The following is a 19,561-nucleotide window of genomic DNA, read 5'->3' as shown; positions in this document are numbered from 1 at the left end:
ATGTTGTGGAGAGGCAGATAATTGGCCAATAGCTTGATGTTGTTTTACCCCTTTTAGGGATCCTCTTTGATAGCTATTGTTCTGTCCTGTGTTGGACAGTGTGAATGAGCACATACTGTTAGCAGACATTTTATTTGTACTGCAATCCATAGATTGCTATTAGCTTCTTCATTCAGTAGGTGTGGGATAATGTCTGGTCCTGGTGCTCTCCAACTCTTCATGCTGTTGTTGGATACCTTCCTTTGTGATGTTGATCTCTTGGAGGTTGCTTTTATCCTACTCTTAGGCCCACCAGCCACTTGGCATTGGTGTAGTGGGGCACCTTTTTCTCTCAGATGTTCTTCTAATATTGCTTATTTTCATTTCTGGGTAGGTCTGCCCTTGTAGCTGACAATACACCATGGATGGATCTTTGGAGAAGCAGAGGCCATTTATTCTTTTGGCCTCTGCTTCTCTGGTATATCTCTTCAGCTAAGTGACCAGAGCTGTGAGTCTCTGTATGGCATATTCCAGACCCTCTGTTATGGAAACCCTGTTGTACCTCTTTATCATTAGTTAACTAACATCCTTCCTGATTTTGGCTTCCATTCTTCTTTTTCTTTGTATCTGTGGAATTTCATCTTATACCGAAGTGCTTCTAGGATTAATGTGGCAGTGATGTAACTGAGTTAAATGGTTTTAGTAATACTGTTAGTAAGAATCTGGTTAGATACCATATTTCTATGATTTTCAGGGCCGAGTACAATAACCTCAGTTTTATCTAAATTAAGAAGCAGAAAGTTAGAAACCAGACCATCCAGGTCTTTATGTCTTTAACTAATTGCAGTTTAACTAATTGGTGTGTGTTATCTGTCTTCATAGATAGATAGAACTGGGTGTCATCTGCATAGCAGTGAAAATGTATGCTATGTCTTCTAATGATACTGCCTAAGGGAAGCATGTATAATGTAAACAGAATTGGTCCTAGCACTGAACCCTGTGGAACTCCATAATTCACCTCAGTGTGTGAAGAGGACTCTCCATTTACATGCACAAATTGGAGTCTATTAGATAGATATGATACAAACCACTGAAGCGCAGTAATACCTACAGCGTGCTCTAGGGCAATTGTAGGTCTGTGTCTCGTCTTGTGAATTAGGTTCAGCTGTGCTCCCCTCCTGTGTGTCATTCCCTCATTACCTTGTGTGTATTTATAGTGTGTGTCTGCTCCTACGCCTGCTGGTTTTGCCTCATGTGTGCCAGAGGCCCCCGTGCCTGCTGGTTTTGCTGGGGGGTCCGAGGAGCCCGTCCAGCCATAACCATCACCGGCAGCTTCTGCTGGGGGGTCCGGGGAACTGCTCCAGCGTCCTGCTTTCGCTGGGAGGTCCGAGGAGTCGCTTCAGCTTGCTGCTTCGGGTGGGGGGGCCGGGGAGCCCGTCCGGCCATCACCGTCGCCTGCAGCGCCACCGCCTGCAGCGCCACCGCCTGCAGCGCCACCGCCTGCAGCTTCCACGCCGTCGTCTGCAGTGCCATTGCCTGCAGCGCCACCGCCTGCAGCTTCCACGCCGTCGCCTGCAGCGTTGCCACCTGCGACACCCACGCCGTCATCTGCAGCATCTTCATCATCCTCGCTTGCAGCATCGACATCATCCTCGCCTGCAGCTTCAGCCTCGCCTGCAGCTTCAGCATCAGCTTCGGCTTCGCCTGCAGCAGCATCCTCATCCAAGCCTGCAGCGTCAGCATCCTCATCCATGCCTGGTCCAGCATCAGCCTCGCCTGGTCCAGCTTCAGCATCGGCTTCGGCTTCGCCTGCAGCAGAAATCCTCATCCACGCCTGCAGCGTCAGCATCCTCATCCACGCCTGCAGCGTCAGCATCCTCATCCACGCCTGCAGCGTCAGCATCCTCATCCACTACTGCAGCGTCAGCAGCCTCATCCACGCCTGGTCCAGCCTGAGCATCAGCCTCGCCTCGCCTGGTCCAGCTTCAGCTTCGGCCTCCTGAACTGTTAACGCGCCGCCACTGTCTTCTGCGTGACCGGCCCCCTGGGCCCTATGGGAGTGTCCGCAAGAGTGCGGACACTCCCATAGGGCTTAAAATCTGGTCATGGACCCCGTATTGATCCTCTACCTAATCACACGAGCCAAGGTGTGAAAAAGGTGTGGGGCACAATCAGCCAAGGTTTCAGGTGAACCCATAGTGAAACCTAGCCCCACCCTATCATGTGATTTATATTATTTATTGAGGTCAAATGGCCCAGGATGTGAGTGCTATATGTTAAGGTGTCTGGGAAGGGATCTCAAAAACTGGATTATAGACATCAGACTGTTGGTGTCGTAGCCACCTCCTCTTTCACTCCTCTTTCAATCCATCTGTTTTCTCTATTCAAAATTTTAACATTGGCATCCTTGAAAAAGAGACCTTTAGACTCAGCTGTACATCTGCATCTGAAGGATAAATGATCTCTTTTTTACAATCCAGATAACCCAGGGGAAAAAGCTGTTTGTGAGTCTGGAGGTGTGAGACCCTTATAAACCTAAGGTACCGTCTGGAGGGCAGCGGGTCAAACAGGTGGCAGGCAAGATGCAAGAGGCCACCTGTGATGGCCCTTGTTTTCCTGAGACAGGAGGAGCAATTGATGGCCTCCAGGGGTGGCGGAGGACAGCTAAAATAAATAAAAAATAAAGATTTTTTTTAGCAGTGTTGGCCTCTGTGCATGCTTCCTGTTCTCATCTGTGGACCAGACATCCAGGCAATAGGAAACCATGCTCTCCAATGAGGTGCGGTAGACAGTCAGCAGCAGCTTCTGGTCCAGGTTATTCTTTCTCAGAACATGGAGAAAGTGCAGCCGCTGCTGGGCCTGGATCTGAGAATGCAGCCCTGTGTCTCATGTTCTCTCACCCTCCCTTGGAAAGGCAGCTGATAGCACAGAAAGATGGCATTCAGGGTAGAAAGTGTCCATCAATAGCAACGTGATGAACATCATCCAAGCTATAGCGAAAGGAGATCCAGACTGCCTGTCATGATCGTGGGAATGTCCAGTAATTTTAATTCAATTCAATTCAATTTTATTTATATAGCGCCAAATCACAACAACAGTCGCCTCAAGGCGCTTTATATTGTACAGTTTTTACCTGTATCTCTCCACCTGTCGTCAATCAGTGGCAATCAGCAGGATGGTACCTAAGACCAGCATTGCCATCTGTTCTCCGCCAGTTCATCAGCTACCTCATGGTGGTAACCAGGCCTCATAACTTCTTGTTTCTATGTTCATGCTATGTACTTACCTTGGTTTCTTTGTGTCTTTAGCTACAAAATCAGAAACCGGCATCTCACCAGTTACCATTCTACCTACACTTAGATTCTTAAACATATTCCCTGCCAAGTTCTCACATCTCGGCATGTTTATTCATCATTTTGTTTACAATAAAACTTGTAAAACCCTTAACGCTGCTCTACAGAGCGCAGACACAATGTATTGTGTCTGCGCTTGAATCCACTCATAAGTACTGGCCTTCAGGTGCCTTGACACCGCCGACTCCATACAATGACTAGCATAATTTGCGGCTATGCAGCAGAAAGATTCAGTGTTGTCAAGAAAGTAGATACCAAGCCCACTTACACCAGAACCACTTACACCAGAGCCATCAAGATCCAGCTGAGGCAAGAGCTCCATACCTTCAAAAAAGATATAAGGTGTAGTGAGAAGAAAGAAGAAACAAGCACTAGCTGACCTTCAAGAGATCCTAAGGAGGTAGAAGGTTGGGGACCCTTCGGAGAGCAGAGAAGCAAGGATCTTCATGTTGACCGTCACTTCTAGGGCAGAAACATCAGATTGTCATCGGCTGGAAAAAGGGATTATAACCAGATGTACCATCTCAGTCATCCGATAAGAGCATTTATGGATGACCTCACTGTTACAACAACATCAGTTCCAGGAGTTAACTGATGTTGTTGTAATATCCAGGAGGTTAGGACATCTTGCAAGGCCTTGAGAAACTTCACCTTCACCTGGGCAAGGATGAGCACTAAGCCCAACAAATCAAACTCTATGGTGCTAAAAAGGGGGAAAGCGGCTGACAAATTCCATCTTTCTTAGATAGGATTGGCATCCCCTCCATCGCAGGGCAGCTAGTGAAAAGTTTGAAAAGTTGTATCACTGAACAGGCAGAGACAGCTGTGGAGGTGGCCAAGTCATTCTTCAGTCAGAAGGATTTGCTGGGTACACTGCACTGGCATCCAAGAGAGCTTGTTTGTTTTTTTCCCCCCAAAAGCCTCACATGGACAAGGCTCGAGAAAATGAGAGAGACCACGTAATCCAAGAAGAGGACTGAGCAGATGTGAAGGAAGAGCAAATGTGCAGGACAGTGGGGCTCAGGCAGCAGGTGGCCTGGACAAAATGGGAGCGTAAGCTACAGTGGAAAATCACCTGAGGAACATCATGCAAGCAGATGTCCATTGTGTCTGATTCCTCATCCATGCCCTACCAAGCCCAGCCAATCTCTATTATGTGGGGCAAGCATGAGACACCAATCTGTCAGCTATGCTCAAAAAGGGGATACTTAGAACATCTACAGAGTAGATGTCTAAAGGCTCTGCAGAAGGATGCTACCACTGGCGCAACAACCAAGTGCTGAAAGCAGTGGCAGAAAGCATAGGCAATGCAATCATCTCTGGGAAATAACATCTTGCCACGAAGAGGAGAATTGCCTTTGTCAAAGCTGGAGAGAAGTCCTGCCAACAGCAAAGGACAAGGTCAGGTCTTCTCTACACAGCCTGGAAGCTGCAACCTGATCTGGGGAAGCAATTGAAGTTCCCCCAGCACATTGCTAAAACATCCATATCCATGATCCATGGACGGTTGCTGCTGGGATGCAAGCTGGGGTCTCATCAACTTCAGCTGGGACTGGATTTGGAAGTGGATTTGAATGTGCATTCTCTTTTGTTTACTTTATTTTTTCTTCTTTTTGCACTGAGAGAATTGCACCTCAGTTTCGTTGTTTAATGTTTCATTGCTACAATGACAATTCACTAGCAGGGACCACTTCCTTGGTAAAGATGGGCGATGAGGGATGAGGAAGTGTGAATAGTGCTGCGGTTTGGGGAAGGCCTTGAAGGGGACTGGCGATGGCTCTCGGGCCAGGCAGATCCCCCAAGAAGGCATCCCCTACAGGAGCACTTGACGAAAGTGTGAGAGGAACCATGTCCTGGTTGGGGCGTGGCCAGATTCAATGATGAACAGAGGATCTGAAGGTAAGGGTTAGTGATTCAAAAGGACTTAAAGGTGAGTTTATTTTGAAGTAGTATATAGGTGTGGGGCTCCCCGATTGATTGGTTTTGCTTCATTTGAGGGAGAAAATGAGGCAGTCTTCGGAGACTGGGTGGATGTCACTCAAGCACGGGTGAAGAGTCGGATGGAACTTCGAAGATGAGGAGGTGAACTCGGAACAGCGTAAGAAGCCGAAGAAGGCGAGCAGGAACATGGCTTTGAGTGTGCGTGCCAGGAAGTAGTCGCTATACTTCAGCCGGAGGGTACAGATGCAGCGATGTAGAAGATCTGAAGTTAGGGGTAAGCGGTGTAGGGTCGTGGCAGGTAACTGACACTGGAGACCTTTGATAAGTAGTGATATCTGGGATGACGTAATGGTTAGGCATGGTGAACCTGTAAGCAGTTTGGCAAAGAAATTGATGCCGCTGAGGTATGTCTTTATGGTGGGAATTTTGATGCTCAGGAACCAGAAGGCATGAGATATGAAGCTGGAAACTGTTGCAATGTCGAATGACGGGAAGGGCAGGTTGAAGTTATGATGGAATGAACGGAACGTGTTCCAAGCGGTCCAATAGGAGGACAATGTGCTTGCTGCAAGGCTATTTATAATCGCTTCTTGGGAGATGCTGATGAAGGGCATGATGGAAGGAGAATTGCTTCGGCCTTTGTTGATAATGTCGACTACGGCGAAGTTGTCAGACCAAATGAGGATGGATTTTTTTTTACCATTCGTGGCCCCACAGTAAGCCTGCGATGACTACTGGGTAGATTTCGTAAACGGCTGATGAAGGCAGGAACCGATCGTGGATATATTTACGGAACTCGGGAAGCCAAGCTGAAGAGAACCACCTTCGGCCGTAATAGCCCCCAAAGCCGGCAGAAGGGGCGGCATCTGTGAAGAGCTGAACGTCATCGGGGTGGGACAGCTGATCGTCGTAGAAGAAGGTGATGCCGTTCCAGTTAGTGAGCAGAAGTTGCCAGAGACGCAGTTCGGCCCTGGAAGAGCTATCCAGCGTGATGGAGTCAAGGAGTGACGGTTTAGATGCAGCGAGAGGAAGCAAGTGAGAGATAAAGGAGCGGCCTTGAGGGATTATGCGTAGAGCAAAGTTTAAGTGTCCCAACAGGGAGAGCAGCTGTCATTTGGAGCAAGTGGGAGCGAGGAGAAAGTTTTGGAGGAGAAGGGTGATGCGATTGAGCTTTTCGATGGGCAGGGAGGCCTGGAAATGTTCAGGCTGAGAGACGATCCCTGGGTGGAAGCCTTCCGAGAAACCTTTTACTAAGAAGTTAAAGAAGTCTGGGTTAGGGTGATTTTTAAGGCGTCTTTTAGTGCCGAAATGTGGATGGGTGTGGAGGCTGACAGAGCTAGTCATGGCTTGGTGGGGTTGTGGGGGGCATGCGGGGCGGGAATGGCCGCCGCCGCAAAAGGAGCAGCAGTGAAGATAGCGGCATTGAGGCAAGGAACAGCCGGAGTCATTGAAGTTATTGCGAATGGTATGGCCTCCGAGGTGCATGATGGGCCTGCCCCGCTTGTCTGAACCGTGAGGCAAAGGCATGCTGGGGGTGGAGATTGTGGGTTTAGAAGGTTCTGGCACGGGAGCTGGGGTCAAGCGGGAGAGAACAGAAGGACGGCGCAAGGGCTGTGGATCGTTTTGGGCTGGGACTATGCAGGCGGAAGCGGGATGTGACGAGGCGCCGCATGACTTGCAGGAGAGAGAAGAACGGGCGGCGAAGACGCAGCAGTAGATTTCCTGATCGAGACTGCCCCAGAAGGTGTCTTGGTTAAACTGCTGAAGGCGAGCAGCTGCCTGAGAATCAAACTGGACGTGGTACTGATAGAATCCGCCAAATCGTAACGCGAGGACGAGAATAATGGTCAGATGGGAGTCGAACTCTTGTCTTCGGGAGGGAAAAGTGGTGCAGAGGACGTCTCTGTATAACAAGAAGGCTAGAGCAAACTCAACCGGAGTGAGCTCTTTTGACCGAGAAGGGGCCGCACCACGTATAATAATGGAACCGTCGTGGCCATCAATCACCCTAGGAAGAGCAGGTTGCATGAGAGGAGGAAGAATGAGCTCAGCTAAATCTACATATTTACCGGCGATGATTTGTTGGCGAAGGTTAGCAGATACAGGAGAAGGCTTTGGGGCCGGTGGGTTGGGAGGAGGAATTGCCGTGGCCAGCGAAAACTGGGCAGAGAGTTAGCTTGAAGAAATGGAGCCTGGGCAAAAAGGCTAGGCCAGGTGCAGCTCTGAACTTCTCCGATGGGAGGAGGAAAGGCTGCTGGGTAGGAGCGAAGGTGAGAGGACCTGGCAACCCTGGACGAGTGTCACGCTGAGTGGGAGGAGCAGCCGAGGAGGGAGCATGCGGAGTGGTGGCGAGCTGCGACTGCAGCTGGCTGGGTGAGGCTGAAAGGAGCGAGGAAGCATTGTTAATGGAGGTGCTAGCTTCATGTGTGCCCGGAAGAGGATAAACTCTGTTCGGCGAATGAGAGCGGGAGCGCTGAGATGTTAAGAAGAAACGGAATAATGTAGCCTTGTTATCGGATAGACGAAAGCGGATGCCTCTCTGTTTCAGAACACGTTGGAGACGGGTGACGGTCCAGTCGGAGATTTTCGTGGGCAGAGAATCTTCGGGAGACCTCACCGGAGCGTGGGAACGGCGGCGCGACCTCGGAGTTGAAGGCTGAGAGCGATCGTGTTTCCGGGAAGCTCCGCGGGGCCTGAGACGTGCCTCAGGGTGATCCGGAGTGGAGCTCTGCCGAGAACTTTTACTGGGAGGGGATCGTCCTCTAGTAGCAGATCGGAGGTTGTAGCTTTGCGGGGAAGGGGAGTGACCAGAGCCGCTGTATTGTTGAATGGAGCGGAGAGAGGAATTCCGGGAATGCGAATGGCAGACCTGACGGCTGCTGAAAGGCGCTCGGGACGGGCCGGCTGTAATAGGGCACTCCGCGGCAGCTCCACTAGGGAGATCAGTTTGCAGATCCCGAACTGCCCGGGAAAAATCAGGTGGAGAAAGAGTGAGGTCTTTCTCCGTGGTCCGATGGGCTGAGAGACGAGGAATCCATGGTAATGGGTCAAAGGGTGAGTAGGAATCAAGCTCTTAGAATTGCGAGGCATCTGACGACAAGGGGTGTTTGCATGAAAATGAGAACAGCAGCTATTGGAGAAGGGGGGGGTTTATAGCCTGAGGCCGGCGGGGGCGTGAAGGAGGAGTGGTCCCGCTCCTGAAATTCAGATGATATCTCCGCTAAAGAGTCTGTCTCTGTTTTCTGATGTGCTGGTGTCATGCGTTGCTGTGTAGCAGGCAGGTTGAGACCCAATATGCAGAACTCAGAGACAGACACTAAACTCAGGACACTAATGGGGAAATGCGAAAACACAAAGGGAACACAGTGATGGGAGGTACTGTGCCGAGGCTTCAGAGCACATGTAAAGACATATAAAGAATAAAAATGCATAAACACAGACAGGGACTAAGACAAAAGAACGTGACATAGACAAAAGATAAATAAACATGAAGACAAGACTGACTAAGCACGGAAGATCTAAGAGAAAGGCAGACTTGACAGGAGGACAGAAAAAACAACCTTGAAGAAAATCTAAAAATGATAACTATAAATACCAAATATGAACAAAAACACAACCTAAGTAAAAATATAATATTGCACAACTCAAAACTGAATACTTCAACAAACCAAGTCAAACAGAGAATATCACACACACAGCTGGATAAGCAATTCCAATCCAGGAGGTCCTACCTCACAACTTACAGAACTCAAAGACTCTTTGCTAACATCTTGTTGTCAGATACTACAGTACATCTTCAAGCGTCTAGCATAGTCCATGACTCCCCATGTTTCTTTTGGCAGTAAAAGGGGGACCAACAGAATATAAGGCAAGTGGTCATAATGTTATGCCGTCTGTGTCGTTATATTCCTCTGTTATTGGTTGGCTTGTAAAGGTTTAAGTAGCATTTAAAGTAGGAGAACTAGTAAAACTGTCTGTATTGTACTCTGTATTTGTAATCCCTGTACAGATTGAATGTCATATGTGGCTGTGTGACAGGCAAGGCAGAACCCAAACACAGGACTCGAAGACAAGGGAATTAGTTTTAAGGTGGCAGCTATGATGGCCAAATTAAGCTTTCTGAAACATTGAAGCTTGTATTGAAAAAGGTTTCATTACTCGAAGCTTTTCAACAGTCTTCTTTTGTGCCATCTTGTGGCCAAAAGTATGAAGAGCAGCTTGAATCAACAGCTTGAAATGAACTGCTTCCTACAGAGCTGAGTTGACAGTTTCTGTTTAATATCATGTGACTGAGGTGCTTTGAACATGTTTTTATGTATGTATGTATGAATTTATGTACGTATTTATGGGGGGGGGGGAATGATTATTTGATTAACAAATACTTTTGAGAAATAAACTTTTGCTTAAACGTGCTGTGTTATGGTCTCCTTTTGTTTGACTTCTTGACATTTGAAGGCAAAACATTCTTTATAATAATATACAACACGCTCTTATAATAGGTTGGGAGTATGCTTGTGCTGTAAGGTCCCCATTTCTACATGGTTATGTAATTAACCAATGCGCAGCTACACTTGTATATAATATATTATAACTTATATGTATAATGTATTTTGGGTACTTTTTTACCTTGGGGTAGAATTTTTTAAAAACTAATAAAATAAAAACAACACATAAGACTGTTCTATTTATTTTTTCTTTAGGAATAGGCAGAATGTCCTCTCTTCTTCGCTGGCTCCATGTCTCTCAATATGTCACACACTTCGCTCTCTCACACAAAATCACAACAACAAATCCTGCCAATGATTCCCTTCATTATAAACCATGGAAACAGGTACTGAAGCAGTGACGTACCAAATGAAGCTTCACACGTCACTGATCATGTGACTCGGGTTAGCCGAACCAAGCCTCGACACTGCTTCAGAAGCACTGTGTTGTTTTTGGATTTTTGCGCCGGAGCCTCAGCTTCAAACGGAACATCACTAAAAAACTCTAATGAGGGAGAAATTAGGAACTGGGAACTAGAAAACATGGAAAGTACAGGGTACAGGGAACCACACAGCAAACAGGGATGACGCAACAACAAGCAGGGGGAGACTAAAATACACACAGGATAATTAAACGATGAACTAACAGGACAGGGAAAGCAAAATTGAACACACAGTACACAGAGACTGTCAAAATAAAACAGGAATTAATGTCAGCTGATTCAGTCCCAACTGACCTATTTTAAAAAATGTGTCTCATTATCAAGAAACATCTCATGATGGGTAAAAACCAATGAGCTCTCTCAAGACCATTGCAACCTTATTGTTGCAAAACATCTTGATGGGATTTGTCACAGAAGAATTCCTAAACTACTGAATGTGCCAGTGAGCACTGTTGGAGCCATAATCCAGAACTGGTAAGAACATCATTTTACCATAAGCAGGCCACGACCAGGTGATCCCCGCAAGATTTCAGGAAGGCAGTGAAAAGAATTATCAGAAGAGTTGTCCAAGAGCCAAGGACCAGTTGCGGAGAGCTACAGAAAGACCTGAAATCAGCAGGTAGAATTGGTTGAAAGAAAGCAATAAGTAATGCGCTCAACCATGTATGGACGCTCACCACACCGCGTTTACAGTTTGCTGACCAACATTTAGACAAGCCTGTGAAATACTGCCAGGATATAGCCTGATTAATTAAGACCAAAACTAAAGTATTTGGATACCATAATACGCACTACGTTTGGAGGTAAAAACGGACTGCATATCGCCCCAAAAACACCATATCAACAGTGAAGTTTGGAGGTAGGAACAGCATGGTATGTGGCTGTTTTTTGGCATTCAGCATTGGGAGGCGTCATAAAATTTAAGGAAAGATGAATGGAAAGACGTACTGAGACATTTTTGATAAAAAATCCACTGCCACCTACCAGGATGATGAAGGTGAAACGAGGGACGTGTCAGCAAAACAACAATCCCAAACACACAGCCAAGGAAACGCTCATTTGCTTATAGAGAAAGAACGTAAACCTCCTAGACTAGCCCAGCCAATCACCTGACCTGAATCCTGAAAACGTTTCCCTGTGTCATTTCTGCATCATTAGTACACATAATTTAATTATGTACTTCTATGGTTTGATTTATTTGCATGTGTGGATTTGATGGGTTGAGACATTTGGTGAGAATTTCGTGCCAGTAGCACTTTTAGAAATATATTTTCTTAAAAAAATTGGTGACGTGTTCAATAATTATTTTACCCACTGTATGCACTCACCAGACAATGTATTAGGTATACCTGTTGAACTGCTTATTGCAAATTAGGCATGTAGATGTGATCATAATGACTAAAGTCCAGCCTTAGTATCAGAACAGGGAAAAAAAAGGTGATTTAAGTGAAATTGCATGTGGCATGGTCATTGGTGAAAAACGGGCTAGTCTGGCATTAGTGAGTATTTCAGAAACTGCTGATCTACTGGGATTTTCTCACATAACCATCTCTAGGTTATGTAAGCACTGCTCATATAACTAGGTCTCTATTTTAGACCATTCTCTTTTTTAAAGCATGGCCATCCAAGTGTGCACAGAAAAGGCACATTTAAGTAATGTTTTGCTATGCATCATTATGCAGACAATTCAAGAACTGATCATGCAAGTGTCACAACAAAACAGTTTGATTATTAGCTATAATGTGATTAATGATTTTAGTCCAGTAATTTTATACATTCAGTAATAGATGCACACTCAATGCTGGCCGTCAGTGAGAGCACATTTAATCTTTTTCTGAAATTTTATATTAATTTAAGCTTAAATGTATTCTATTCAGTAAGCTATTACAGTGCTCATATGCAGTGGATCATTAGTTTTGGGGAAGAACAGTATTACACTATTTTGGCTGTAGCACAGGTGATCTTCTAATAAGAAGGTTAGTGGTCCATCCTCACTGCTCCAGTCTGCATGTCTAAGTATCCTCATTCAACACACTGAACACCAAGTTGCTCTCTGATGTATTCACTGGAGAATGAATGCCGAAAAGGGGCTGCCCCCCCCTTACACTCTAAGAGGAAATTAGCTAAGGTATTGACAAAGTGTCCAAAACCCGACAGCACATGAAGGCAACACGTCCAATGCGATTGATAAAGCCTCGCATCTCCATTGTTCCTTTAGTCATAACTGCAAATAGTCACACACGCAAAAGCACACAGCCTCACTGTGTCAAGTGTATGTCATTATCTTTCTCTATCCATGCTTATATTGCAGGGGGATATTGCAATCTATACAAAGCGCTATTGAAAAAAGAAAATAATCTTTCTGTGATGTAACAATAAATTAATGTGTGTTTAAAAAAAAAAAAAATCGCTACAACGGTGTTGCTGATGCTTTTCCCCGAGAGCATCCTCCGTTGCGCCACTAAAGCATGTCATCTTGACCCGTTTCGAAATGCAGACATGTTTTAGCCGGTAACATAACAGGACAGCAGATACAGCAGATTGCAGCAACACGCACAATGTCGGAAATTAGAGAGAAGAGAGGACACATGCGGCTCTAAAGCTACTTTTACTCACGGCTCTGAAGAAACGCCATGAACATGATGGTATCGTTGATCCTGAGGAGGGTCGACATGACTGGAGTCTGACATCAGCAGTGTATGTGCGCGGGGTTGAGTGTACTTCCCCCTCCCCCTTTTAACAACATGGGGAGGGTAAGCGAAAAGATGAATACTGAGGAAAACCAGCTCGCAAAACTTTTTTACTAAACTGTCTAAAGGGGAGTTATTCATAAAGAAACACTTTTGCCCAAGGTGTAGTCTGTCTCACATTCTATGACCAGCCTCACGAAAACCCTGAATTGGGTATGGGGAAGGAGAAGGATGGATGGATGGATGGATTGCATATACACGGGTTAACAAAATCATTTTGGACATGCAATAATCTGTGTGATCTGATCTTCATCTACACACAACACAATATCCATTCATCCACCTTCTTCCTCCTACACAACTTAGCAAGCCTGTCCCAGATGGCAGAGGACGAGAGGCAGGCAAACACAGAGAGACAGACAACCATTCACTCACACCTATGGTGCAGCCACTTTAGAATGACCATTTATCTAACCCCACTAACTGCACATATGGTGACTGTGGGAGGAAGCCGAGTACCCAGAAAGACCCCACATAGACACGAGGAGCGCGTGCAAACTCCATCCTTTCCCTGACGCTGGAATTGAAGTCAGGACCTGGAGGCAACAGTGCTAACCATCCCATTGTATTCAGACAAAAAACAATCTACCCTCCCCCCTTTCATTCCTTCCCTGATGATGTTTAATTTTCAATTTTATTTATAAAATGCCAAATCAAAACAACAGTCATCTCAAGGTGCCTAATATTGTAAGGTAAAGACCCTTCAATAATAAGGATACAAGCCTAACAGTCAAAGGAGTCCTTTGAGCAAGCATTTGACAACAGTAGGAAGGAAAACTTTTTACAGGAAGAAATCTCCGCCAGCACCACATTCAGGGAGGGGCAGCTATCTGCTGCGACCAGGTGGAGGTGATGGGAGGAAGACTAGATAAAAGACACACTGTGAAAGACAGACAGAGATTAATAATAACTAAAGATTAAATTCAGAGAGGTGTATAAACACATAGTGAAAAAAGATGAGTAAAGAAGAAATATTAAGTGCATCAAAGGGAAGCCACAGCCTAGGCCAACAGCAGTGTAATTAAGGGAGGATTCAGGGTCACCTGATCCAGTTCTTACTATATATGCTTTATCAAAAAGCAATGTTTTAAGCCTAATCTTAAAACTAGAGAGGGCCCCTGCACTGAAAAAAAGAACATGTTGGATTTACTTAATTCAATAGTGGACATTGGTTGCACACAATTGTTTTGCTTTGGCGGAAACTTAAACAACTTAGTTAAATCAACACAACTTATTCATATTCAATAACCTGTGCATTTTGTGTTGATGAAACGTGATTGAAAAATGTTTAGATGAAGTAAGTTGAGCTCTTGGAATATTTTAATCCTTCACAATTTTGTCATTTTATTCCAACACTATTCAATAACTTTTACCCCAGTACTACTTGGTCACTTAAATACTACATGTTGTCTTCATATTACATAATGTCTTGATGCATGCTCAATCATCCAGGTAAGTAAATCTCCAAAAGTTGATTCTGTTCATCTGGACGTAGCATTTTGTGGGAGAAACGTTTCGTCACTCATCCAGGTGACTTCTTCAGTCTCAGCTGACTGCAGGTTTCCACAATCTTATCATCCAAGTGCCTGAAGAAGTCACTTGGATGAGTGACAAAACGTTTCTCCCACAAAATGCTACACTGAAAAAAAGGGATTGGCCAGCTCTTGGATTTACGTAAGCATCTTGCGTGTATTTAACACAAGTGCCTCATGCTTTAAAATTAAGTGTAACTATATAGTGTAGAAATTACATGATATGCAGAGAGGCTAGATTAAATTGTTCATATCATGTTCGAGTGAAGTAAGTCAATAACTTTCAGTCTTGTACGCTTTGGATCGTGGTTTCAGGAAGGCATCCATCTCAGTCAAATCGAGTAGCCGCCTCTGCTTTTTTTGGTATACCGAAAAAAGTAAATTGGGTGGTTGTTACATTAAAAAAGTCTAACTTGTAATTTAAACACAATAATTTCATGTTTCTATCTTGAACGTAAGTAAATCATGAAGGATCTGTACGAAATTCAACAACTTAATTTGTCCTTGTTGAGATGACATGATACAATCTAGTAAGAGTGGTTAGTTGCTGAACTCATAAAATTCACAAGATCGCACGAGATGTCAAACTGTAGGAAAATCACTGGAGTTATAAGAGGCAGATAACTACACACACACCACGTGTATGCTATTGCTATTTATTGTGGTTTAACCTGTCAAGGACAAAAACGTACAAAAAATTCTGCATCAAGCCTTGAAATCATAGCTTTCCTACTTTTGTTAAGTCTGGATTGTTGGCATGGTGGTTAGTGCTGTTGCTTCACAGTAAGAAGCTCCTGGGTTCAAATCCACAATCTGGCTAGTTTGCACTGGTTTCTCTCTGGGTATTCTGGTTTCTTCCCACAGTTAAAAGTCATGTAGTTGTTGGAGTTAGGTTAATTGGTGATTCTAAATTACCTGTCAATGTAAGTGCAAATGGTTGTTTGTGATAGACTTGTGAGCTGTCCAGGGTGTACCCTGCCTTGCAACCTATCACTTCAGGGTTATTTCCCTGCAACCAGGATAAAGATAGGAGGATGGTAGTTGTTGTAGATCCATTCAATTTTTATGTTAACCAGACTCTAGACTTTGTTGAACATTATGTAATATGAAGACAACATGTAGTATTTAAGTGTCCAAGTAGTATTGGGGTAAAAGTTATTGAATGGTGGTGAAATAAAATGACAAAATTGTGAAGGATTAAAATATTCCAAGAGCTCAACATCTAAACATGTTTCAATCACGTTTTATGAACACAAAATGCACAGGTTTATTGAATATGAAAAAGTTGTGTTGATTTAACTCAGTTGTTTAAGTTTCTGCCAAAGCAAAACATTTGTGTGCAACCAATGTCCACTATTGAATCAAGTAAATCCAACATGGCCTTTTTTTCAGTGTACGTCCAGATGAACAGAATCAACTTTTGGACATATTACATAATGTCCAGAGTCTGGTTAACATTTGAACCCAGGACCACAATAAATAGCATACACGTGGTGTGTGTAGTTGTCTGCCTCTTATAACTCCAGTGATTTACCTGCAGTTTGAAATCTCATGTGATCTTGTGAGTTTCATGTGTCCAGCAACTAACCACTCTTACTAGAATATTTCATGTCATCTCAACAAGAACAAATTAAGTTGTTGAATTTCATACAGATACTACATGATTTAATTACGTTCACCATAGAAACATGAAATTATTTTGTTACACTTTACAAATTACAAGTTAGACTTTTGTAAACGTAACAACCATTCAATTTCCTTTTTTCGGTATACCGACAAAACTCGACTTAACTGAGATGGATGCCTTCTTCAAACCACGATCCAAAGCTCGCAAAATGAAATCACGTGCAGTGTCACGAGATTTAACATTGGTATATTATTGACTTAATTCCCTCAAACATGATATGAACAATTTAATATACCCTCTCTGCATATCATGTAGTTTCTACATACAGTTACACTTAACTTTAAAGCATGAGGCAATTGTGTTGAATACACGCAAGATGCTTACATAAATCCAAGAGATGGCCAATCCCTTTTTTTCAGTGTGTCTCCCAAAGCCAAACTGGGAGATGTTTCCACAGAAGAGGGGCCTTAAAGCTTCTGAAGGTTCTGCCTCCCATTCTACTTTTAAATATCCTACAAACTACAAGTAAGCTAGCAGGGAGGGATTTATAAGGTACTACGCTGAAAAATTTAAATGAGCATAAAAGAAATAATGAAAAGGATTTTTATTGGTTAAAAATAAATTGCTTTATTTTAGCATTATGCAGTTCTGTTATTTGAACTTAATGTACTTGAATTGGACAAACTTAATTAGTTAATGATGGATCAACTTATTTACTGCAGTTAAGTCAAACTGAATTTAATTGAATTGATCCAACAATCTGGACAGGTCGCCAGTGTATCGCAGGGCTAACACAGAGAGACAGACAACCATTTGCACTCACAGTCACACTTATGGGTAATTTAAAATCACCAATTAATTCCACTAACTGCATGTCTTTGGAACGTGGGAGGAGGCCAGAGAACCTGGAGAGAACCCACACAAACATGGGGCCTTATGGTGGATTTGAACTGAGGAATGTTTTGCTGTGAGGCAACAGTGTCACAGAGCTATGAGTGGCGAGGCTGATGGTGGCTATGATGGTGCAATGCATGGGCAGCAGGTTGAGAGTCGCGTACTCCACTGTGTGGTAGTTGCACACCCTTACTATCTGCACATCTTCTACCGAGAAAATAACAAAGTACAGTGTTCTGCCTTTTATAAATTACACTGGACTATACAGTTTTATAAACTGCCAGAGTTCCCTCTGGTGGCTGCTTTGTAATATTGTTTTGATTACTTTGGAAAAAGACAAATAAAGGAAGCGGAAAATCCAAGATGGCTGAACATAATGCCATCTTGTATTACTGTTTTAAGCTGATATGGACCTTAAAATATTGTTGCTTTGGTCGAGATTTGTCCATAAGTATGAGTGACGATAAGGTCAAGGTCAAGTTTATTTACAGAGCACATTTCCAAACAGTCCATGCTGCACAAAGTGCTTAACAATGTAAAATCCCATTAAAATAAATAAAATGCAAAACAATGATGCAGTAAAATATAGAAAAACAAAAATAAGTCAATAAAACAACTAAAACAACAACTAAGGTTTAGGTCAATGTATGTTAAAAGCCAGACCATCAAAATGTGTCTTTAGTAACGATTTAAAAAGTTCACGTGTTTTTGCAGATCTAAGATTAAGAGGAAGACTGTTCCAGAGTCTGGGTCTCTTTGTTTTCTTTAAAAATGGTATGATGATTTGTACATTTAAGGGAGTTATGAACGTTTTATCTTTTCAGCTACCAGAAATTTTGTAACAAGCTTGTTTGCAATGTTAGTTAGGTAATACAATATTTTGTATGCTTTCAGTTTTACGATGGTCAAAGAGAAGGCAACAGTCGAGGACATTCTTCAATAAATCAGCACGAAAAAGGAAAATAAGTCTGTTTAGTGGAGCATAGTTATCTTGTTGTCTAGCTGGTGAAAACTAGAAAACTCAGGGCGAGGACAGCACATACAGAGGGCCACCTCAAAGTTGTGTACTACTGGGATATTTATAACTGGAGCTATTTGTAGCTATTAGAGCTATTTCATTATATTTTGTAACTTTGTAATGTGTTCCATTATTTCATTTGTTTTAGTTAGTTACTGTTCTTACTACCTTAGAGCAACATTGAGCACATAATTTTCTCAGGGATTAAAAAAGTGTTCTGATGATGAAGACAATGTTCAAACTGGCCCAGCCAATCACGTGACCTAAATGCAAGTGAAATGTTGTGGAAAGAACTAAAGCTTTGAATTTAAAGAAGGGAATCTTCAGGATTTGAATATTGTTTGTGTGGAAAAATGGGACAAAATCTCATGTGAGTAATACATGCAACTAGTTTATCCATACAGGAGGCATCTCGAAGCTGTCATCACCAACAAAGGCTTTTATACAAAGTACAAAGTAAAGTATTTGTACAAAGTAGTAAATATATTTCAGTAAGTGTGTTCAATACTTTTTCCCTGTATCATTTCTGATTATTACACACACATGGACATCTATGGTTGGATTTCTTTGCATGTGTGGATTGGATGACGTCTGGTGAGAATTTCACGTCAGTAGCACTTATATAAATATATTTACTTAGAAAGTTACTGATGTTTTCGATATTTATTTTACCTGCTGTATGTGCTAGTTTTCCCCTTTAAGGCCTGTTCTGCCTACCATTCTGAGACCTAGTGCCCTGGAAGAGTCTGATAATTCAGGTTAAACTACATTAAGGAGCAAATCTATTGAACAAAATAATTTTAACTAGAATAGATGTGTGGGGCACGATGTGTGCAGAAAGAAAATGCCCTGAAAGTGGGTCAACTGTGGTTTTTTGTAAATATAGATCTAGAAAATATTTGCTAACCAAAGCTGAAATTTCAGCTTTGGTTAGCATGTTTCATTGATTTAAACATTATACATGTTTAAACCAATGAAACATTATTTATTTTACAAATTGGGGCAGGTTTAATAGAAAATAATCAAAGAAATTGATGATTTCAAATGAAAGGACCCAATTATTGAAAATGAAAACATTTCAATTCATAGATAAAAAAAAATAAAATAAAATAAAATCTAAATTAAAACCATAAAAATGTCTTATAGATTCAAGCATACCTGTTAAAACTTGCCTGGTGACCCATGCATGTAGAGATGAGTGGATGAAGCCATATGAAGCATTTGAGGCTTCTTCAAAGCCTCAAAGACAGATCATACCAGAGGTCATTTGCAGTTATGGCACCCAAAAACGACAAACGGGTTCAGTGAATCATAAATGATTCACAGAACTCATCGATTAAAGTTCAAACACAAAAGAAATTCAGTCTTAAGCAGCTGTGCTTTTATTATAAGAATCAGTGCCCGCTAATCAAAGTGTTACATTTTGAAATGTAAATTTACTGATTCAATATTTAACAGTAGAGCTGCAGCTATCGATTATTTTAGTAACTGAGTAATCAAACGATTCATTGAATAAGAAATAATATAAATAATTTTGTCT

General features: G+C 43.0%; 1 protein-coding gene across 1 annotated transcript in view; it reads right to left on the bottom strand.

Moving 5' to 3' along the window:
* Nucleotides 1-12,908, bottom strand: part of LOC134625796 (TANK-binding kinase 1-binding protein 1-like) — a 41,526-nt gene extending 28,618 nt beyond the window's left edge. Inside the window, exon 1 of the mRNA XM_063471091.1 lies at nucleotides 12,817-12,908. The gene's annotated coding sequence lies outside the window, so the exon portion shown is untranslated. The remainder of the gene's footprint in view (nucleotides 1-12,816) is intronic.
* Between the last annotated feature and the right edge of the window lie 6,653 nt (nucleotides 12,909-19,561).

Source organism: Pelmatolapia mariae, linkage group LG4, assembly GCF_036321145.2.
Source record: "Pelmatolapia mariae isolate MD_Pm_ZW linkage group LG4, Pm_UMD_F_2, whole genome shotgun sequence".
Lineage (NCBI taxonomy): Eukaryota > Metazoa > Chordata > Actinopteri > Cichliformes > Cichlidae > Pelmatolapia > Pelmatolapia mariae.
The sequence above is the reverse complement of the archived record's forward strand: the minus strand, read 5'-3'. Positions and strand labels throughout refer to the sequence as shown.